Here is a 21,107-nt window from a genome sequence, read left to right as displayed (position 1 = left end):
GCCTACGTTGTCAGGTTAGGCTAGCTTTGCTTAGTTCTCTTAGCCTAATTAATAATTTTTCATTGTATTTCTGCTAATGGAACCTAACCTAACATCGTAGGCATTCCTCGTCTGACGTCAGAAAACAAGGTAGCAATACTGTTGTGCGGAGAGGAAGACCTGCAACCATAGAAAAGTTAGGTCATAGAAGTGGAAGCTACATTAAACCTCGCTGCGCTTGGAAATTGCAGTTCCGTCGGTGGTCAATAGATGGCGTGGCCATCTTCTTTTGCTGTTTCAGGCACAAATTGGGGGGAGAGCTCTTTCGGTGATAGTCAAGTGGGTTTCAAACGTCCTTATTGGTCAGATCTCTTGTATCCCAGCAAGGCTGTTACCAATGCCAAGGGCTTTCTTTTTCGCTGCTTCCCTTCCAAGCACCGCTGTTAGGGGTGGGGTGAAGAGATGGGATGGGTGATGCGTTTCCGCCACCGCAAAGTTCTTCGGAATCTTTTACTCGAAAGTAAGGTTGCCTTTCCTACGCAATTGTTAACAGATTCTTTGAGTGTTTATTTGAAGGCGAAATTGGGAATGTAAAATGTAGGCATTTTCAACTGGCGCATGAATTTACAAATTCAGTTCTCAAAAAACTATTTTTTTTTAAATATTTCAACTTCTCTCGTGGAAATTTCCATTACCAATTTTGAAGTAACGAATACAGTGTGTGGGCCTCTCCGATGGCGCAGTGTAGCGTCGTCGCCTTGTAATCAAGGGGTTCCGGGTTCGATACCGTGGAGCTACAAGTGGTTCGGATCCCACTTTAAACTGTAGGTCTAGTACCGATTGGCCTGAGCAAAAAGAAAAAATAATGATAACTCATAATTGAAGTAGAAACTGGGGGTGGCGAATTCCATGCACCGGCACAACAATCATTTCTTGACTGCAACAATCTTTACTCGACCCCGCCGCACAAGAAATGAAAATGAAGTGAATATCGTGAAATTCAAATAATTTTTGTTTCACTTTGCTCGAAATAAAATCGTTTCTTTAAGATAGGGTGACCATTCGTCTCGTTTTGACCGGGAGAGTCCCGTTTCATAGGCGTGTCCCACTCGTCCCGTCGATATTATAAAAGAAACACTATTTGTCCCGTTTTTTTAAAGTCTAGGAATTAGCTTGAAAACCAAGTCTAAATTTGAGAGATTCTTAAAAAGAATGAATTTCTGTGTCTTGACGGAAATTCAAAAGTCAAATCCCGCGTTTTGTGTTAGATATTGATATGTGATGCAACTTTTTCGGGGAGCTTTATTAACGGTTAGTAAAGAATAAAGTTGTTCTCAAGAAGATTGGTTCTTCTGCAAAATACTTCTGGCACTTGTCAACTTCAGTGTAGGACCAACATCAACACTATGTAGTCATACCGAGATTATAAAAATGAATAGCTCTTGACAACGAGAGATCATATTTTACATAGATATTGTTCATGATGTACCATTTATGTGATCCATACTATAATAAATAATAAAAAAGGTAAAGTGCTCCCCTGTTCTTTGCACCACGCCATGAAGGCGTATCTCGGCCGAAGCTTGGAGTGATGTCATCAGCACCACTCCCCTACCCCCCAGAGTTTCCTCCAGGTGAGCGCCGGAGCCGCATAAAAAGGTGGGAAAAGTCCCGGTTCTCTCCCGCCGGGATCGAACCCGGGCCTCTCGCATGGTAGTCAGACGCCATGCCGATTTTTTTATATATAAAATAAAGAAATACCCCTATTCGGTGGTATCCCCATCATTCACACAAATTTTCACAATATTCGTCCATATCAGTTTTCTCTATATTCTCGATTTTCTAAATTTACGGACAAACCAAGCATCCAAGTCCTACCCGGGATTCGAACCCGGGACCCCTGGCTTCGTAGCGCGCTATGCTAACCACTCCGCCACGGAGGCCGACCACCGACTGAGCTACAGCGGTTACTATAAATAATAATAATAATAATACGTTAATGACAATAATTTTATAGCTAATTAGGCCTAACCAATTTTTCAGGAGAGAGTAAAGTGACCTTTGGGTCAAAATATTATGGTCACCCTACTTTAAGAGCAACATCAAATCGTACTTGACCATGTTTTTATGTTTAAATTTTTGCAACTTTTAAAAATTAAGATATACTATTGATGAAATCCTACGAGCAATATTTGTATTTTCCTCAACCACTACAAATTTTTAATTCACCATGCTCCTAAAAACTTGTAAAATTATTGCTTTCTTATTTTATGTTATTTCATTTTATTTTTTTGAAGAGTGACAATTGTCAGTTCAACCTGTATGTGGAGTGAGTTGACGATATGTTCGGGGTCAGTTGACAATACTTGTAATTCTACCTTTGAAATGGTTTGGAATATTTTATTTCAAACAATATACTGCCTTAAAATTACAGATTACAAAAATGTGATCTAATGAACAGAATAATATGTAACATAAATGTTCCAAACCAGGGTGCGGAAACCCTGGAAACGGGGGAGAATTCCTCCCACCAACGAACTTGTCTTGTATTAGGAAAACGTGCCCCATACAGACGCCTTGCAGCACGGCTATTACCTACAGTCTCCCCATAAATCAGATGCATGTCCGCTAGCTCTTGGGACGTGTAGCTATGCAGCCATCCCTTACACCGGGCTACAAGTCTTTATGGTCGTTAACACTAGTACACTTCACAGAACACGATGGGCTGTGGCTAAGAATTAACACGTAACACTGCTAGGTCAAATATTTGCCCAACACTACTCTCCAAGAACCTCACGTCTTTCCATTCAACCGTGAATGTTTAACAACCTACCCGAACTGCTCTGTAAAAATATTCAAGCTCACACAATATATAAATAACATATCGTCAAAATGAAGCCCAAGGGTGTAGTATACCAAATACCTTATTCGAATCTGAAAACTCTGGGTGCCCTCGATGGGTTCCTCACCAAGAAACAGCGCGAGAAGAAACATTCTTGCTTGGTCAAAGGACACGGAATGAAATTGCTGCTCAGCATCCCTCAGTTGAAGAGGTTGCAACATTCGCGAAAGCAAGAAAAAAAGACCGGAGGTTTCATATTCACCATCCCGGCCATCCTGGCTGCTCTGGGTGCTGTGGGTAGCTTGGCCGGCGGAAGTGCCGCTATCGCCAAAACCGTCATCAATGCAAAGAAGAACAAGGCCGAGTTGGAGGAGCAAAAACGCCACAACCTGGCAATGGAAAAGAAGGGGAAAGGCGTGGGCAGGAAGCTCAAAGCTTTGAACAAATTTTTTTAAAAAAAGAAGAGCCGCTGTCCAACCTGATCGAGCCGTTGGGAATCAAGCACTTCAGGGGTGTTTTCATGTCCGATTCTCTACCCTCTGTTGTGAAGAAAAAAGAGTGTGGTGTGGTTAACCTGGACAGTTACGAAAATCCAGGTACACATTGGATTTGCTACTTGAAAACCAGCAACAACAAAGCATTTGTTTTCGATTCATTCGGCGGTGTGCCACCTGCTGGATTGGTAAAGTACCTCGGTGCTTCGAGTCTCTACTACAACGACGAACGCATGCAAGGTTTCGACGAAGTGAACTCCGGTCATCTCTGCATATCAATGCTTGTGTTTCTGTCTCAAATAAATAACCCTACGATCGAGGATTTTCAAAAAGGATTGTGGCACCTGAAGCACTATGGGAGTATTCCATCTCACCAGCGAGACTTCGGTCTTAAAACTCGTGTTGCACGACGGCATCATCTATCCTAAATCAATTGCTCTTCGTGCATTCTGCAGCATGTACCTGATATCCAATGTGACGGTGCATAACAACAAAATCAAAGTCGGCAGCGACAAAATCAGCATCACCCCTGGTCAGTACAACCTGCCTACCTTGCAGGCTCACTTGCCGAGAGGTGTGCTACTTTCTCAAAATTCAGTCACTCACAGAGTTGAAATTGTGTCTGCAACGGAAACCGTGGACCTGGGTACCGCCGGAGAGCTCCTGGGATTCGAAAACGATGCCAAGCTCGAACCTGGCATCAAGCACATCGGTACCAACATTCCTAAATTTCTAGCCATCGAGACTCTGAACGTCCACTGCAACGTAGCGGAAGGCATGATCACCAAATCTTCGGACGGCATCCCGGGTAGCCACAAGCAGACTGGGATCATTGCCACGTTCAAACCAAGTTCGGAGTTCATGGAGCCAATCATCTACACACCATCCTCACCGATATATTTTCCTGTATCTCGTAATCGCATAGACAACATAGAATTAGCAGTGACAAACTAGAAGGGTGAGGTGGTAAATTTTGCCGGAGCCACGACCACTGCTGTCGTGGAGATTAACATATAAATAACCATCATGGAACAAATCGAAAGTTACGAATTACAGTCCTTCCCTCCCAACCGTCTCACGTTTGCCAACCTCAACGAACCGAACCGAGAGATTGAGTTTGATGTGGACGTCGGGGATGGGTTCATTCACCCTCACAGAGCTGATTTGTACGTCAAGTTTGATATAGTGAAGAGAGACAACGGCGAAGCATTTCTTGCCAATGCAAATTTAAGACTTGTAGATAATTTTGTGCCGTACCAATTCTCGCAGGTGGAAGTTCGAAAGCATGGCACCGTCATCGATAGGGTTGACTACCCCGGGATTACCTCTACAGCTGTGGGAACACTGAAACTCTCCAAGACCGATGCAGCATACTACCAGGCAGGGGGATTCGAAGCAGGTACAAAAATCAAAACTCAAAGTCACACAGTACTGTTTCCCATGCGCCTGCTTCCTGGCTTCTTCTCCGACTACACGGAGATCATGTGAAAGGGTGGTTTGCGTGTCACTTTTCGCAGAGCTGCCAACGACAACGACGCACTGATGCGCTACAGCACTTTGGGTCCGGACGGGACTACCCCGCTTCCCAACACACTACCCGACGCTGCCAAGTGTCTTGTAAGGTCCATGGAGCTGCGCGTGCCAGTGGTAGAATACGAATCAAACTATGCTCTCAAGTACAAAGCCGACATCCTGAAGAATCCTCAAGTGTCCATTCAGTTTTACGGCTACCAGTGTGTGCAAAAACCTGCTTCCGGCAATCATTTCGAATTTGACGTAACCACGCAATTCAACAACATTCGGTACGACATGCCCGAGTTTGCAGCCGTACTCTTCCAGACAGGAAGGGGCAATAACCAGGAGAAAGATTCTAGCCAGTTCGACAACTGTAAGATTAAGAACATTTACCTCAAAAATGGTAGGAACGAAGTTTTCCCACGTGAGAACTACAACCTAAACATCGCAGAAGAGGACTACCTGAAACTGTACGAGGCGTACACAGCTTACAAACGAGTGACTTCGGGTAACGTGGATGTGTACTACAATCCAAACGAGTTTATAGCCCGCAGACCCATGTTCGTCATCAACACATTTAAAAGAAAGCAGGTAGTTGTTAACGATCGCACCAACATCAAGATTGTGTGCGAGTTCCACGATGCTCTGCCTGCGGACACACTGTGCAGCGTCATTCCTATTGCAGAGAAAACTTTTGTGTATGATGTCAGGAACGAGCGAGTGACAGAGCAGTTTTAAATATGCATAGGAAATAACAAGAAATAAAAAAAAGCCATGCTTGAGCGCGCAAAGGAACTTCCCCTTTGGCCCTGCACATGCCCCAAATTTTCGTCCCGTAGGACACAGCGGGAGTTAGTTCCGTTACAAAAAATATACATACTATATATTTGCAGACATTGTTAATTTTTTGTATTCTTTTGTGTAGGTGAACAAAAAATTCTGTTGATTGAATATATAGTATGTATTACAAAAAAACAACTGTGAAATTAATATTTTGAAAAAATATCCCACCTCCACCCCCTCGTTTTGCATTCGAGGGCAAAAAAAAAACACTAGTAAATCAAATTTCTCTTTTTTTTAATTTTGGGCACAGAGCAAGTTTTACCTGTTTTCAGGCGATAGTGACCCCACGGCAAGCTATGAATCCCACATTCGAGAACGCATCTCTTGTCGTCTCGTGCATCCAGAGCAATTTTCCTAACGGTGTTGGTTGTAAGTATATGTTTAACACTCTGGATGCGATACTCTTTTCGCAGAATCGGCTTTTTGGTTTCGAGGCACTCGACGTAGTCTTCAAACTTGAGTTTTCTCTGAACCACCTGCTTGCCTATGCCTTTAGCTTTTTTGGTCACAGAACTCTCAGCTTGAATTGCATATGCTTTGGCACGAAGACCAGCAAACTCTAATATAATATCCCCATCTTTTTCATCCTTTAGTTTGCCAGGTACTTTTTTGTTTCGAGCCAGGATTTCATATCGATTTGGTTGGGGATAGCTCGACGTGTCGAACAAGTTAACGAGGGCTGGAATCGTGGTGATATCTTTATATGCGTTAGCAGTGTGGGCGTGATATACCAGACTGGCCGTATCTGTGTAGAGAAGGTTGATGTTGTTACCATAGTGCAAGCGTAGTATATCATAATATATCTCGAACATTTGCAGCTTGCTTAACTCTAACACTGTGGCACCAACATAGACTGGTTTGTTGAGCTTTACCTCACCACGATTCATGTGTACCAAAGCAAGCTGTTTGTTGTAGATTGTTCGAGATTTAAACAGTGGGCTTGCAACAAGTTTGCGACAACGGTCGACGCTAGTAAGCAACCTTATGTCTTCACGATTTCGCGTGTTTTCCATTGTTTTACCAAATATTATATTATTCATATCCTTAAAAAAATTGCGATCAAGTTCCGAGGTAGCAGCAGTACGATATTTAGTATTGAGGTCGATGTATGGCTTCAACCAATTTGAATGGTTGAAAGTGAGGACTCGGTGAATTGCTGTAATCGTGACCCCTCGTTGCATCAACCACCGAAGATTTCGGTAGTGCAACCCGTAACGCTTTTTGGGTTCGAAATCCATAATAAGTTTTTTCTGCTTCGACGCAGGTGGACACTTGAATTCCGATGCTGGTGGGAGGTCGCAGAACACATCCTGCAGCTTCTCGGAAAACTCGAGGTCCACCTCGACAAAGAAGCCTTGTTCCGAGTCGTCGAAACCTTCTACGTCGAATTTGGAAGGATCAGCCCACTCAAATCCTCCAAATGGAAGTTTTTGCACCATGGAGTGCCCGTAAAGATTATTAGCATCCGTGTACATGATGTAGCTGGATGGTTGAGAAGGGTCGTACCCGGTCGACATGTGTTGGTTGTTGACGCGAGCGTACCGTTGTGACACCTGGACCATGCCACCCCGAACAAGCTTTTCCACAAAAAGCATCATGTCCACATTGGAAATAAGCTCGAGCTTGACTTTTGTTAGAAGAAGCATAGCCGACCATGCCAGCCCGGGGAGGCCGTAGAAGTATGCAGGGTCCAGCTTGTAGATTTGCATTGCATTTGCGCGAAACGCTTGAAAGACGTCTGCGAGGAGTGTTACATCAAGTTTTAAGTAGGCATCGTGGTATTCTCCAAAATTTCGACAACCCAGCTTGAGCCACATGGACTGAGCATGCTGATATTCTTCATCGCTGATGCCCGAACCTCGCAGCCGGCTGTGAAACTTAGCCTGGGGAGGCAACGACTTCTCCTCGAACTTGGAAGGGTCGCTGACATACTCGTAGGGGTAGACCAAGACCATCTTGAGGTTCAGGCCACAGCGCTCAGTCAAGACGTCATCATCTGGAGGCGATCGTCTTAACGCTGTAAACTCCTTGTCGTAATTTTACCGTAGATAATTAAGGTATATTTATTTTTCTTATGAAGTTAAATTTTGACATTTACCCTCCCGACGAATATAGTTAGAAGAAAAATTTATAATATTGAATATTTACACCAAAATTTTCAGTCAGGAAGTCACCATAGCACAAAGAAAGAGTTGAAAACCGTTAGAAACTTCCTGGCGGAAAAATTTAAACATTGTATATCTTTGAAAAATATTATCGGGAATATTGGTCAGCTACAATAAAACTCGTAACCGCTTTTGTATGAACTTTTGTATGTAAAATCAATTGATTAAATAAAACAAAAGACATGTTAGGTTGACCGTAAACTTTCCAAGTTACCTAATCAATTAAATTGTCTTTAAGTTTACCCAAAATTAATCAACCAATTAATGCAGATTTTCTGTGTAGCTATACAATCTCAATACAAATTCTTAATTTCTATATTCTTGCAGCAAAAGCGAAAGAAATTGGTACAAGGGCAATGTTACATTTCTGTGATAAAGACTAAACCTAAATAATTTGTCACATTGTAATTTCGATCCTATTGACTTTATTGAACGAAAGATAATAAACAAATTGAATCTTTTCATTGTCGTTAGTAAGATCTGTGACAATAACTTAAGAGTTTCATTGAAGAAAAAAGCAGATTAATATTTCCATTTTAACGTTCACTTGGGAAATAAACATTTGGAATATTTCCTTACACTGTTTTTTACATTTGTTAAAAAATCGTGAAGAATGGTAATAAATTATAAAACAATAAACATTATCACAGATATAATAATCAAAGTTACGAACATTGAAGCTTCACAAAGACAAAAAATAAAAAGCAGTTCATATGAAACAGTTTTAAAAATTTAATACATTTGTAGTTCATATTAACATAGCTAGGTAACAAAATGCTTTCTGTGTGAAAACATTTGTATTTGAAACATAAGTAATATATTCTTGGATAGTTTTACACATGAATATTTCATCGAAGTTCTTGTTACACATCGCAACTTTGTATTTGAATGTACAACATATCTTCCATTAGCCTCCGATTAGCATAAAGAAGCATAAAGCGGGATAAAATAAGAATAAATGTACACATGTATCAACTTTGCCCCGTTGTATAGCTTTCTTTCATTAAGCACATTTTGAAACTGAAAATTTGTGTAAATAATATGAATAATTTATCGAATGCTTGCATAAAATTTACACTAACAAATTGCTTTGGTAGACGTAATATTAACCAACGTTTGTAATTCAGGGTAAATTATTTGATATTTCTAAAAAAATGTTGACATGTTGTCCACATTTACGAGTATATTTGATGCCTATTCCTGACACATGAAATGTTTACATCATGAACTATTACTCTTATTTATTTTTTAGTATAAAACATTTGTTACTTAACTTGTATCTTTTCGTAGTGACTGAATCACATGGAATTGCCCTAAAAATTTCTCATTTTTAACAACATCTTGAAGAAATGTGAACGTTACTCTTACCTTTTTCATTGTAATTGCCTCTGCAATTGAGTACACAAGACTTATATACCATACCTCTTCCACATTTAAGCATATTTACACGTCATGTAAACTCGATTACAGTTCTTAAATTTGCATTCCAATTCCATATTCACTAAAAAGGTCCAACATTGATTCCGAAGAAGCAAATCAAACATGGCGGCTATCTCGCCTCCAGTTGATGACGCTTAGTCACGTGACCGGAGCAAGCCATGAGGCTTTCAGATTGAGAAGGTAATGGGTAGACCCCCTTACACCTGAAGAGACTAGCATCCAAGTTCGGGAAATTGGCTGAGGTAATAATTAGTTGATTGTTGTTGAGCATCCCAGCAAGAGCATCGAGGCCTGCCTGGAGAAACCTCAGAGAATCGAGAAACCGAAGTTCTATGCCTTGCACCCATTTAGAGATGGCAATATAGTGCTCCTCATTTTGTGCTACAATATTAATGCGCGCATCGTCGTATCCGAGATGCCTGATAAGGTGGTGAAAATCGTACCCGGAGCCGTTATGGAAGAATACGGGGACGAGGCGCGGGTCCTTAGCCTTCAGGTTGCACCCGTTACACCAAGATCAATATAGCTTCCGGTGAAGTGATCGTGGTGTCGAACTTTCTTTTTTTTCCTACTATCAATAAATTTTTCGTTACAAACTGGACAGTGTGGCCTCTTCGTGTTTACGCTTTTCTTCGGGAGTTAAGTCTCGCATAGCTATAGGATCTAACAATACTTCTCGTATCTCGTTCACTTCTACAATCATCCTCTCCAGAAAATGTTTGGCTGCATCGGACCGCGATATACATATGGCTCAGGGGCAATTATTTGATTTCGTCGCACCACAACATAGGCAAAACTGGAGATCTTGTGAATTTGACAAGGCGTGGTAGAAGAAACTTCTGGGTTGGGTTTACAGGTGGACAGCGGTTCAAGGAAGGCCTCTAAATCTGCAATAATAATAGCAGGGTGCTCTCCCATAGCACTATGCGCCCGAAATTGCTCCACAGTACCAGGCTCGGGTAAGACTGCAACCCCAGGCCTGTTGTCGTTACAATAGCGCATGTGGTGTGCAAGCTTCTGGGCAGCAATGTCGGGGCCTTGAATGTGTTGGTAATCTTGTGGTTTTTGATTATCGAACGTAGATAAGCACCTGCGACAGACTTCTATGCAACCATTATGTTTGCTTTTTTGACCTGAAACTAACCGGGAGAGAGAGCGAATAAGCGTGTAATGATGGCAAGTCTCGTTCTTGATAAGTATCAAATTGATTTCTTGTACAGCTTCACCTTCCATGTTGCTCACTCGAATAGGGTATACAATATTTGTGTTCTTAGTAAGGCCGTAAACATTGATAGCTAGTTGCAGGTTTAGTAAGTTGTGTGCACGGGTCTCGAATTTGTTTATGTCCGACAACTGAACTGGGTAGGTAATCCCAGCCATCGCATTTTCTAATTTTGATTCGTAGGGTATGTAGTGGGTAACACGACGCGCCTGATCTTTCCGGTGGATACGATGCAGCGCTGCCAGCACCGACCAAAGAAAACATTTTGAATCGCTATTCTGGATGTTTAGAACAGCCTTCTTGACTGCAATTATTGCCGGCAGTGGAACATAACTAGACCCAGACAGTGGAACAAACTTGTTAAGACTCAATTTAAGTTTATGCGGAGTACCACACAACGAACCACCCGAGCCTTCAGCCTGATGTTCTTCCTGTTTGGCAACCAGCTCCTCCAAGAATTTGTCGCAGATACTCTCGAGGTTGGCAACATCTGCCAAGTGCAATATTTTTGCCTTGGTATTATGGTGAAAGCTGTATTTCTCATCAGATGGTTTTTTGTATTGGCATCCCAGCGATGCATAACATTTAGTAGAGTTTCTATCACTTAAGATAGAAATTATCTTGGGTCGCACACTCTCTAGGAAGCTACGTACATCGCATAAGCTATCTGAGGTTAAATCAAAATCCTCTAATATATGATCAAAAGCAAACCGGCTTGCTTTTGTTGCCGACTTGACGCGTTTGGCAGATGGTAATATGTTAAAAAAAATCTGCTTCAGCCTTCCTTTTGACCGAGGTCGATGGTTGCAGCACAGTGTCTCCAGTACCCTTGAAATTAAGCATATGCTTTTTGACATGTGCAATTGTAAAGTGTTTGTTACACATAGGACACAATTCGGTTGCTGTTAAATGCTTGCCAGGCACACAGGTACGACTATGCATAATGAGCACTGGAAATATTTTTTTACATGTAATACAAATCTTCGTAGGACGCATATTTTTGGGGGGTGTTTATTTATATATGTAGATATGCTGATGTATGATTTTTTTAGATGTCGAATCCACACGTACTGTTGTACAATTAGGTACAAAATGTTGTACAATTAGGTATAAAGTGCAGTACAATTAGTACAGAGTATTGTACAATTAGGTACTGAGTGTTGCACAAATAGATACCCCCCAAAAAAAAGCACTACAAGAAAAAATAACTACTCTTCAATCAGTCTCACAAAAACTCAACTACACTGCACTGTGTATACAATTTTTAAAAATCAAACAGAAAATAATTGCTACTCACCATGTAAGGCAAATCTACGAGGAACACTGCGACAGGACGTCCGTACTCTTCAAGCTGCTCTCGCAGACTGACTGACTGCTCTGCGCACCCCCTTATATAACCTCGGTTTATTTATAACGTATTTTTCCTCCAATCAGAAGAGACCACGTTAAGTATGACGTATTTTTCCACCAATCAGAAGAGACCACGTTAGATATGAGTCATCATAGTACGTCATTATTTGTTGCGCAATCAGAAGATATAAGTCATCACATTACGTAATAACTTGCCGCAGTGTTGCGCAATCAGAAGATATGAGTCATCACATTATGTATTTTGTAACTAATCAGAAAACACAATATCAAAAGCATTCGCCTCTAGCGCAGGCTAATTACTGCTTATATATTTACAACTTGCAACCCCTCAGATTAATGTGTAATGACCTATATACAAGTACATAGATTCTGTTATTATTTTGAGGGGTCCTATATTGGACATACTATGGGGTCCGACATAGGGTCATCAGCTATATATAAAAAAACATCGCTCGTGGCAGTTACTTCGCAAAACTATAGGACTAATAACACAGTTACCATATACTTGGCTATTAGCTCCATCTATTTTTTTATTAATATATACTGCTGGACAAAAAAAACCGGACACTTGCATTTTTTGTGATAACGTATAAATTCTGATTCGAAGGCTAAGTAAATGTTGCAGAAATTATTGGAAATAAGAAATCCTGAATATATTCAACAGAAAGCAAATTAAAATTTATTGTTAATAAGTTAAATTAGAACATAAACGAAAGTTACAGAAAACTACCAAAAAAATCTTAGCAATATTTTTTTTAAAATATTGTTAACTGGTACTGGTGGGGTCTAATAGCGGGTGTTACCTCCCCTGCCATCAATTACAGCTTGTAACCGCCGTGGCATACTTCGAATAAGGTTGGCAATCACTTCTTGGTCCAATTGCTCCCATTCTTCTTGAATAGCACGTCTTAGCTCTTCAATTGTTTCTGGAACTATTGCGCGGTTTCTGATATGTCGTTTCAGTTGATCCCAGACGTGCTCTATCGGATTTAGGTCCGGACTTTGTGGTGGCCATTCTAATCGCTTAATCGCAACTTCGTCCAAGTACTCCGTGACAATATTCGCAACGTGAGGACGCGCATTGTCATGCATAAAAACAAAGTCCGGGCCTATGAATGGTGCATATGGTTCTACATGATCTGCCACACATTCTGTAATATACCTGCGAGCTGCCATTGTCCCATTCTCTACAAGAACCAACTCTGTACGTCCTTGTAAAGAGATACCTCCCCAGACCATGACACCACCACCTCCAAAGGGTGTTATTTCAATGAAACAACATTGTGCATAACGCTCATTAGGTCTTCTATACACATGTTCAAGCCCGTCTGATGAGCGTAGGTTGAATTCTGACTCATCAGAGAATAAAACCTTTTCCCACTGCTCCACATTCCAACGTAAGTGTTTTGTAGAAAATTCCAGTCTTCGCTTCCGGTGACGTGCTAACAACCTGGGACCTGCAGCCGGCCTCCGAGATGATAAACCACTTTCATTCAGTGTTCTACGAACTGTTCGTGAAGAAACCACAGTTCTATGAACATTTCTCAAATGCTGTGCCACAATATTTGAAGTCGTACGACGGTCTCTTAAGACTATGATACGCATTAAACGATCTTCCCGTGCTGTTGTGCATCGTTTCTGGCCAGAACCCGGTCTTCTACCATAGGAACCGGTTGCGTCATACCGTCTGAGACCTTCATGGATAGTACTTCGTGCTATATTTAGCACCCTAGCAATATAGTGTACACTACGACCATCATCGCGAAGAGCTACTGCTTTTACACTACCTCTTCACGTCTCATTTTCAAGCTAGCAGCAAACTTACAATACACTTGCAAGAAAAATACCAGCAATGACAATGTCAGTAATATATGTTACTATGGTTACTATGAACCAAAATTCATGCCTCTCTAGACATTAAACAAAATAACATCAACAGGAATTGAATATCAATAAATTAAAACAAAATTGCATGAAATTAATTTTGAGCCTACTAAGTGTTCCAAATAAGTAAATACGAGTAAATAAATAAATAAATAGATAAATAATAAACGGAAAACTGTGGAAAATGTTCAATAATGAATGTTCAATTGTTCAATACTTAACTGAGAGCGTAATTCATAAGTAATTGCAATTCAGATGTCAAATATTAAGGTGTCCGGTTTTTTTTGTCCAGCAGTATATTTGTAAAAAATCCATCTAATGTCTGAAATAAAAAATGTTAACTGTTTAAGGAAAATTTTTGCAAAATATCCCGCCATTTTCTTCAACTTACTAGGACCCCAATTTCATAGGCTTGATCCTAGAAGTCACATGCGCAGCCATGTCCTTCGTAATCGCATATGCTTGTCAGCCAGATATTATCATAGGAGAATCACATTTCACCCTATGATCCTACCCAAACTGATATTGCACAAGCTAGAAGAAACAGGGGCGGGATATTTTATGTTAATTACGGCAGCCTGTGTGCAGTTATAAGTTAATTATCAAAAGAGCGCTCTAATATAAGACAATACCACTTACAATATTCCCTAACACACAATCAACATACCAGGTAAGATCCTATTTGTCCTTTCATACCCACCAAAACACCTAGTTTTTTTGTTTCCTCATAGATGGTGCTGACAGCGCCACCCAGCTCGAGATAGTTCCTTTGTTTACTAACAGATGGCGCCACTCTCCTCCGAAAATTTTCAATAAAAAAACTTAAATATCTCGAAAACGGTAAGAGATAGAGCAAAAATGGGCTAGATACCCCTTGTCGATTTAGGTAATGTAGATTACGTATACCAAGTTTGGTGGTTTCCTAAGTCAAGGGGTGGGCCAACTTCCAAAAATTTCCATTTTTTCTAGACTTCGTAACTTTCGAACGGATGGACGTGGGGTTTCTTGCGTTAACATCGTCTCGGTGTCCTCTGTCTTCCTCTACCAAAATTGGTATAGGTCGTCATAGAACCAAATTTACCCCCTCTAGGTTTCCTCCATAAAAAAAAACAACTTAATATCTCGAAAACAGTAAGATATAGAGCAAAACAGACCGCGATTTTGAATTCGAAGAAGCATTTTATGATAGTAGGGAATACCCATACAAAGTTTGAGCGCGCTACGATTAATATGAACAACCCCCGAAATTTCAGGGGGTGGGCCATATCTCGAGAACGGTTAGAGATAGAGCAAAAACGATTAAAAATCAGAAAAGCTTAACGAAAAGCACATGGTATAAGCTACCTGTATATGATGTTTTCAATAGTTGTTGTCTGGGAACCATGTTGGCCCACCCCCAAAATGTAACTTTAATGGACCATATCTCGAAAACGGTAAGAGATAGAGCAAAATAGACAGCGATTTTGACTTCGATGAAGCATTTTATGATAGTAGAGAATACCCATACCAAGTTTGATTAATATGGCCCACCCCCGAAATTTCGTCAGTGTGCCATATCTCGAGAACGGTTAGAGATAGGGGCAAAAATAAAAATAGTAATGCCCTACAGGGTATTGCTAGATGCCACCCTTGTCGATTTATACCAAGTTTGGTGGTCCTAAGTCAAAGGGGGTGGGCCAACTCCCAAATTTTTTCTTTCTTTCTAGAAACCCCCATCGTAAAAGGCTATGGCAAGAGCCCAGTAGGTTGCCAACATTGCTTTATGCACTGGAACTACATAAGGCAAACCTAAAGTAAGGTTGCCAGCTTTTTGCTTTAGGTTAAGTTAGACTAAGAAAAGTACACGAGCGCACCACTTTCGCGTTTGCCTTATGATGTTTTCCGTTAAGGTTGCAAAAAGAGCACCACTTTCTGTTCCAGAACTCTCTTTTTCTCCCTACTGACGAAAGACACCAGTCACAAAACTCCCACTGCACAGTCCCTCCCACAAACCGTTGTTTACTTTTGTAACACGTGAAGCACCCTCCTTGCCCCTTCCCCTCTCAGCATCGGCCCTTCCCCAATATTTCCTTCGGAACCTGCAAGAAGTCCAGTTCTACTAATGTTGCCATCTTAGTTCTTTTGAAACCAGATTTGCCCAAATCGCGAAACTTTTCGTTTCAAATAAGACGTATGTAGAGTAGATGTGGTCTTCATCTGTTTCCTAACTACTCCCACTCCCATGTTTCGGTAAATCCACTGAAATCTCATTTCTGACACCACTACTATTTCGTATATTTTACGTCCTTTGCTACCTTCAAGGCTTTCGCTTTATAGGATAATCGTGACGATGAGGATGCATGGTGAATTATTCAAATAAAATTATTATTTCTTTGTGTATGAATTATTAATTTTTATAATTATGTAAGTAAAATAATAACAACGAACATTGAAATAACCATTTCTTGCTGAGGATTCGAACCTGCGACACCTGACACTTCAGAGCGTGCTAAGATAACAATCGGGAAATTATGCTTGTAAGTATTGTTTTCACCCAAAAACAGTTCTACCACCTCAAAAACATTGCTTCAATCCGAAATTATAGCATTCCTGCGACAACGTATGTCAATCTCAATCAGTATTATCAACAATTATCACAAATTCCTGTAACCGAAATAATATTATATGTGTGAAATATAGAATTTTAGGTTGACATTTTTAGAAGGACAACGGACCCCTCTACTCTCCTTCTCGCCCATGATGTCGAAGAAGGACAAAGAGGACTTTCATAATCGCTGATATTTAGTGTAAATACAGAATATCAGTTGGTAGTTTGCTTTTGCCCCAGTGTGATTTGATTTTTTTAAATTTTGATTTGGCGATTTAAGTCCACTTCATGAACAGTAATGCTAATCGGGACAGTTTAAAGTTGGATCCGAACCACTTGTGCCTCCACCGGGTATCGAACCCGGAATCCCTTGATTATAAGGCGGCGACGCTACCACTACGCCATCGTTCCCCAGTGTGACTGGACACCTTCAGAGTAAGATAGACCCGATTAGGCGACATAGCTCTTTTCTGTCAATTGAATATGGCAACACTGGTATGTTTCCGGTAAGGATCACCGGCAACTGCGCCGGCTAAACAGGCATTCCTAAAACCCGCCTCCTCCTCCCGCGGTCAGTCTTTGCCGCAACGCGAAGTCTTCCTTGGGTGGGCTCAGGGCCCTTTCCTCATGTTGCCTGTGGAGGGTACCGGATCAGTCCTCCTCCTCGCTTTTGCCGGTGTCAGAAAAAATGTCAGTCTGCTCACGCATAGAACTCGGCATGTTATTTTTCTAAGGCTAAGTCAGGCAATATTACTAAGTTGCACTACTTCCTTGCTGTTCACATGATTATTTTTAGAAAATAACCAATGTTATAAACTATCATTATGTACACAAATCTCTAAGCTCATTGAAAGTTATATTACTACAAAATGTTCACACTTATTTTGCCTTGCCGTGTCACCAAGTTATTTTACGAAGTGCACTATATTTGGCGGAACAAAAATCGTTATTAGGATGCTTGTCAAAGTTTCCAACCGCAATAAATTTACGAACTTTTTGTCTTGTTTTCATCATCATCAATATATTTATTGGACTTACAGCAATGCATATGGCTGTTTATGCCCATTATATATTTTATTTACATAAGATACAATTTACATAAAATGTACAAACAAATTTCAAATACACTCCTATCTATATCAAACCTTAGAAATATACATTACCATGTTATATCATTTTGTCTAAAAAATGCAAGTAAAATATATTCAAAGAAAGAAGCCAAATTTATGGGAAATGATTACTGGTGCAAAGAGTTAACCATAAAGGTGAAACAATAAGTAAAAAAAGAAAGAGCATTGGGTTTAAAGTGAGACGTCATTTGCGGCAGCGTATCCCATACTACAAATTTGCCATTGTTTTACCTTACGTAATGAATCCTGTAACAACGCTGGATTTTCGTGTGGATTATTTTACTTCTATGAGTTTGCAATACTTTCTGCATGCAGGTGGTTTTGTTTACAGAAGGTGTCAGGGTTTGTGATTTGACATATATACGTATTCATAGTGTAAGATCTGATGTTGACTTCTTTTATGTTATTTGTACAATGCCAAGTTTGGATTGAATTACTTATGTTGATATTGACCGGACACTTGGGAAATAGTTTTCGTACGTGTTTTATTGAATGTAGCTTACTTTACAATACTAGTCCCGTCTTTTTGACACTCGGTGCAATGCAGGTGTATCCAGTGTCAGGGTGGTGCAAGGAAATGACGTTCAACCAACTAGACGGAAAGCGGTGTTCAAGTTTAGAAGATTCAACAAATGCCTGTCTGCTGCTTTAAACGGTCATTTGATTAGTTAGCACGCACCACGTGACCATACACCAAACATACACCGGTCCGGAAGGTAGTGCAGACGGTGCAGACACCAAGTACACTACTTGACTCCAAATCAACGAACTAGACGACTCGTTGTTGCACCGTGCAACCAAGGAAGCAACGCTTCGGTGCAAAGAGAGTCAAAGCGAGTCAAAAAGTGCAGCCAACTAGACGGGGCTATTTACACAAATCACTTTCCTACAACAAAGAAAAGACAAGGTTTTGCCGAGTTTGAATTGATCTATAAGAAGCTTTTATTAACCTGTAGCTTGTATTTTTTATACATTTTTGACTCTGGTATGAGACATTGTCTTTTAATCATTATGTATACCCTTCTAGGAAGGTGAATCTTGTTGAAAGTATTACTATATGTAGGTACATAATAATAATAAGAGAGCTATGTTTGCAAACTGATAGAAGACTAACCAACATTAACTATTGGATTCTATACTAATGTAATAATACAAGAGTATTCATATTTCTGTTGACGACATATTCTTAATATCTCACATTCTTCGAAGAGTTGCCAGTTCTCAATACAATTCTTAGATACACATAAGCCAAAGTGACTTAATATTTTTGAACTATAAGATCGTTGTTTTTCATCTGTCCAACAGTGACATATTGAATTTTTGTAATTTCACTGTCTTGCTGAATTACGACGGTCTCTAATAGTAATCTTGTTTGATGAAGTAGAGGAAAAAGATAGATTCTCATGAGTATATAATATGATGTGGTGCAGGGAAGTCTAGGTTAGTGTTAGACACAGATTTTGTTGGAATTTTCGTACTTGATATCGAGAATACTATTAAGTTCGAGGCAGAATTGGCAAATCACATGAAAAGTTAGAATTTGTGGGCTAGTGTCTTTCTCAAAATTCTTTATTTATCGACATTTATCCGTTTTCGAACCAACATATTAGATATGCCTCTTCTAACAACGTTTATAAGTTTCATCATCAAAGAATATAATGCCCGTTTGATCATACTCTTGTAGAAAAGAGTCAATTCTGTGGCGAAAACCACAACAGGAAGAATATCGCTCTTACGTCTTGAAGAGATATGGGTACACGTTTATCCTTTAGAGTTAATGCCTAATGCCTGTTTAGCTGGGTAAAATATATCAAGCCACTTTCTCATGAGACCAGACTCTTTCATACTGTCGAGAATGGCATTAAAATTCTCAATGTAAGGGAAGTTTTTAAAGACAGTGAAGGAATTTCATTAAGAGACATACTTTCTCTCTGACAATATGCGTAAGAGGAGGACCATCCTTTGACTTGTAACCTGAGATTATACGTGTTGCCATTCCGTAATGCAAGAAAGACACTGCACTTCTTGAAACAATTTCATTTGATTATACCAAATTCTTGGTGTCACTTGCCTGTCACTGCAATCCACAGACTAAGACGAAAAGGAAGGAGTAAAGGCATCCATTGTAAAGCGATCAGCTTTCGTAACCAGGAAACAGAACTGACTGTACTGAGTAATTGAAAGGAAGTCAACTAATTGGAATGTCCTATAGTTCAAAACAGCAACTTTTGAATGAAAATCTGGGCGCGATGGTATAATTCTCTTCCCATCACCAGCTAATGTTTCATTGTGGAGTTTGTAGTCTGGATTTCCTCTTTTAGACGGTGGCCATTTTGCAGGGGTAAAATTCAGGTGCTCCACTAAGGTAGGTAACAGAATTAGAAATCCTGTAGTCTCTCCGTCTCTCTTGAATACCCCTGGATCGTTTATTATGTACAACGGATAACGATTAATATGCCTTGTTCTGTCTTTCAGTGAAGGCGAGAAACTATTACTTCGCCTCACAATCTTCTCAAAGAATAACCGATTTTCTTCCACTGACTTTTCATATCTAAACGGGTTGACGACAAGAAGTTGATACAGTTATAAGAACCTCCTGACTTTGTTTCATTGCAACTCTTCTCCTTAACAATTATCTCAATATCAAGTATCTTATCACGCCATAGTGCACTGAAGGTTCGTATGATGTTTTCTTGTGGAAGAGCTCTCTGATGAAAGTTCATCCTGTTGTGTTCCAATAGGGAAGGTAGTTCGCTTGCCTTAGTAGATTGTAAAGTAACTTATCGTCGTCTGCCAGAAGAAGAAAGCAAGGTTTCGTTTCTTTTCTCTCTGGTGAAATAACCTTTACAATATGCTGATGAGTTCATTGTCTGTACCATGAAAGATAAAACATCTTGTTGAAAGAATTTCTTAAGGATTTCGATGATGATATCTCTATCCCTTGAACACAAGATGACTGATATGGTCTTCTCGATGTTCAGTTGTGTTGATCAAACTCTGTTCACTACATCCAAAGCATTGAAGTTTTCTTCAACCGTAGGAAGCGAAGGCACAGAATGATAAAAATGCATAATCACTGAAGGTGGAAGGGTACCAAGACATAAAATCAACAACTCCACAGAATTCGATGTAAACGATAAGAAAACCATTACAACCTAGAACCAGCTTGAAATTTGATGAATTGGTGCTGAAACGAAATGAAGAAGTACTTCAAGTAATTGTAAATTTTCTTAAACATTCTTGATTTAGTAGAACAATATGTTTAACTTGGCATAACTGCCTCAGCGTCACGTTGACATTCACACGCTATTTTTATTCTTACATTTATAATCGGTCAAGGGTTGGCTGTTACCCTCACGTGGAAAATAATGTGACTTGAATTATTTGTGTTTTCTGATATAGCCTAGTATATGTATGCCAGTTGCGTACCAATTGGAAATGTTTGCAATCGCGTCTTCGCGTACCTGAGTAAGATCATAGCATGCAATTTCTACTTTAAATCACACATTTACCTTTCAAGTTAACCAGACTTAGTACCAGCTACCAAGCAATAGTCTGGGTGTCAAAGTGTAAATCTTGTTTTGAGGTATGAATACATATTTTGAGTGTTTTTTGATATGTTATGCACATTTCAG

The sequence above is a fragment of the Lepisma saccharinum genome, chromosome 24 (genome assembly GCF_977018435.1).
Source record: "Lepisma saccharinum chromosome 24, izLepSacc3.1, whole genome shotgun sequence".
In the NCBI taxonomy this organism is placed as follows: Eukaryota; Metazoa; Arthropoda; class Insecta; order Zygentoma; family Lepismatidae; genus Lepisma; species Lepisma saccharinum.
The sequence above is the reverse complement of the archived record's forward strand: the minus strand, read 5'-3'. Positions refer to the sequence as shown.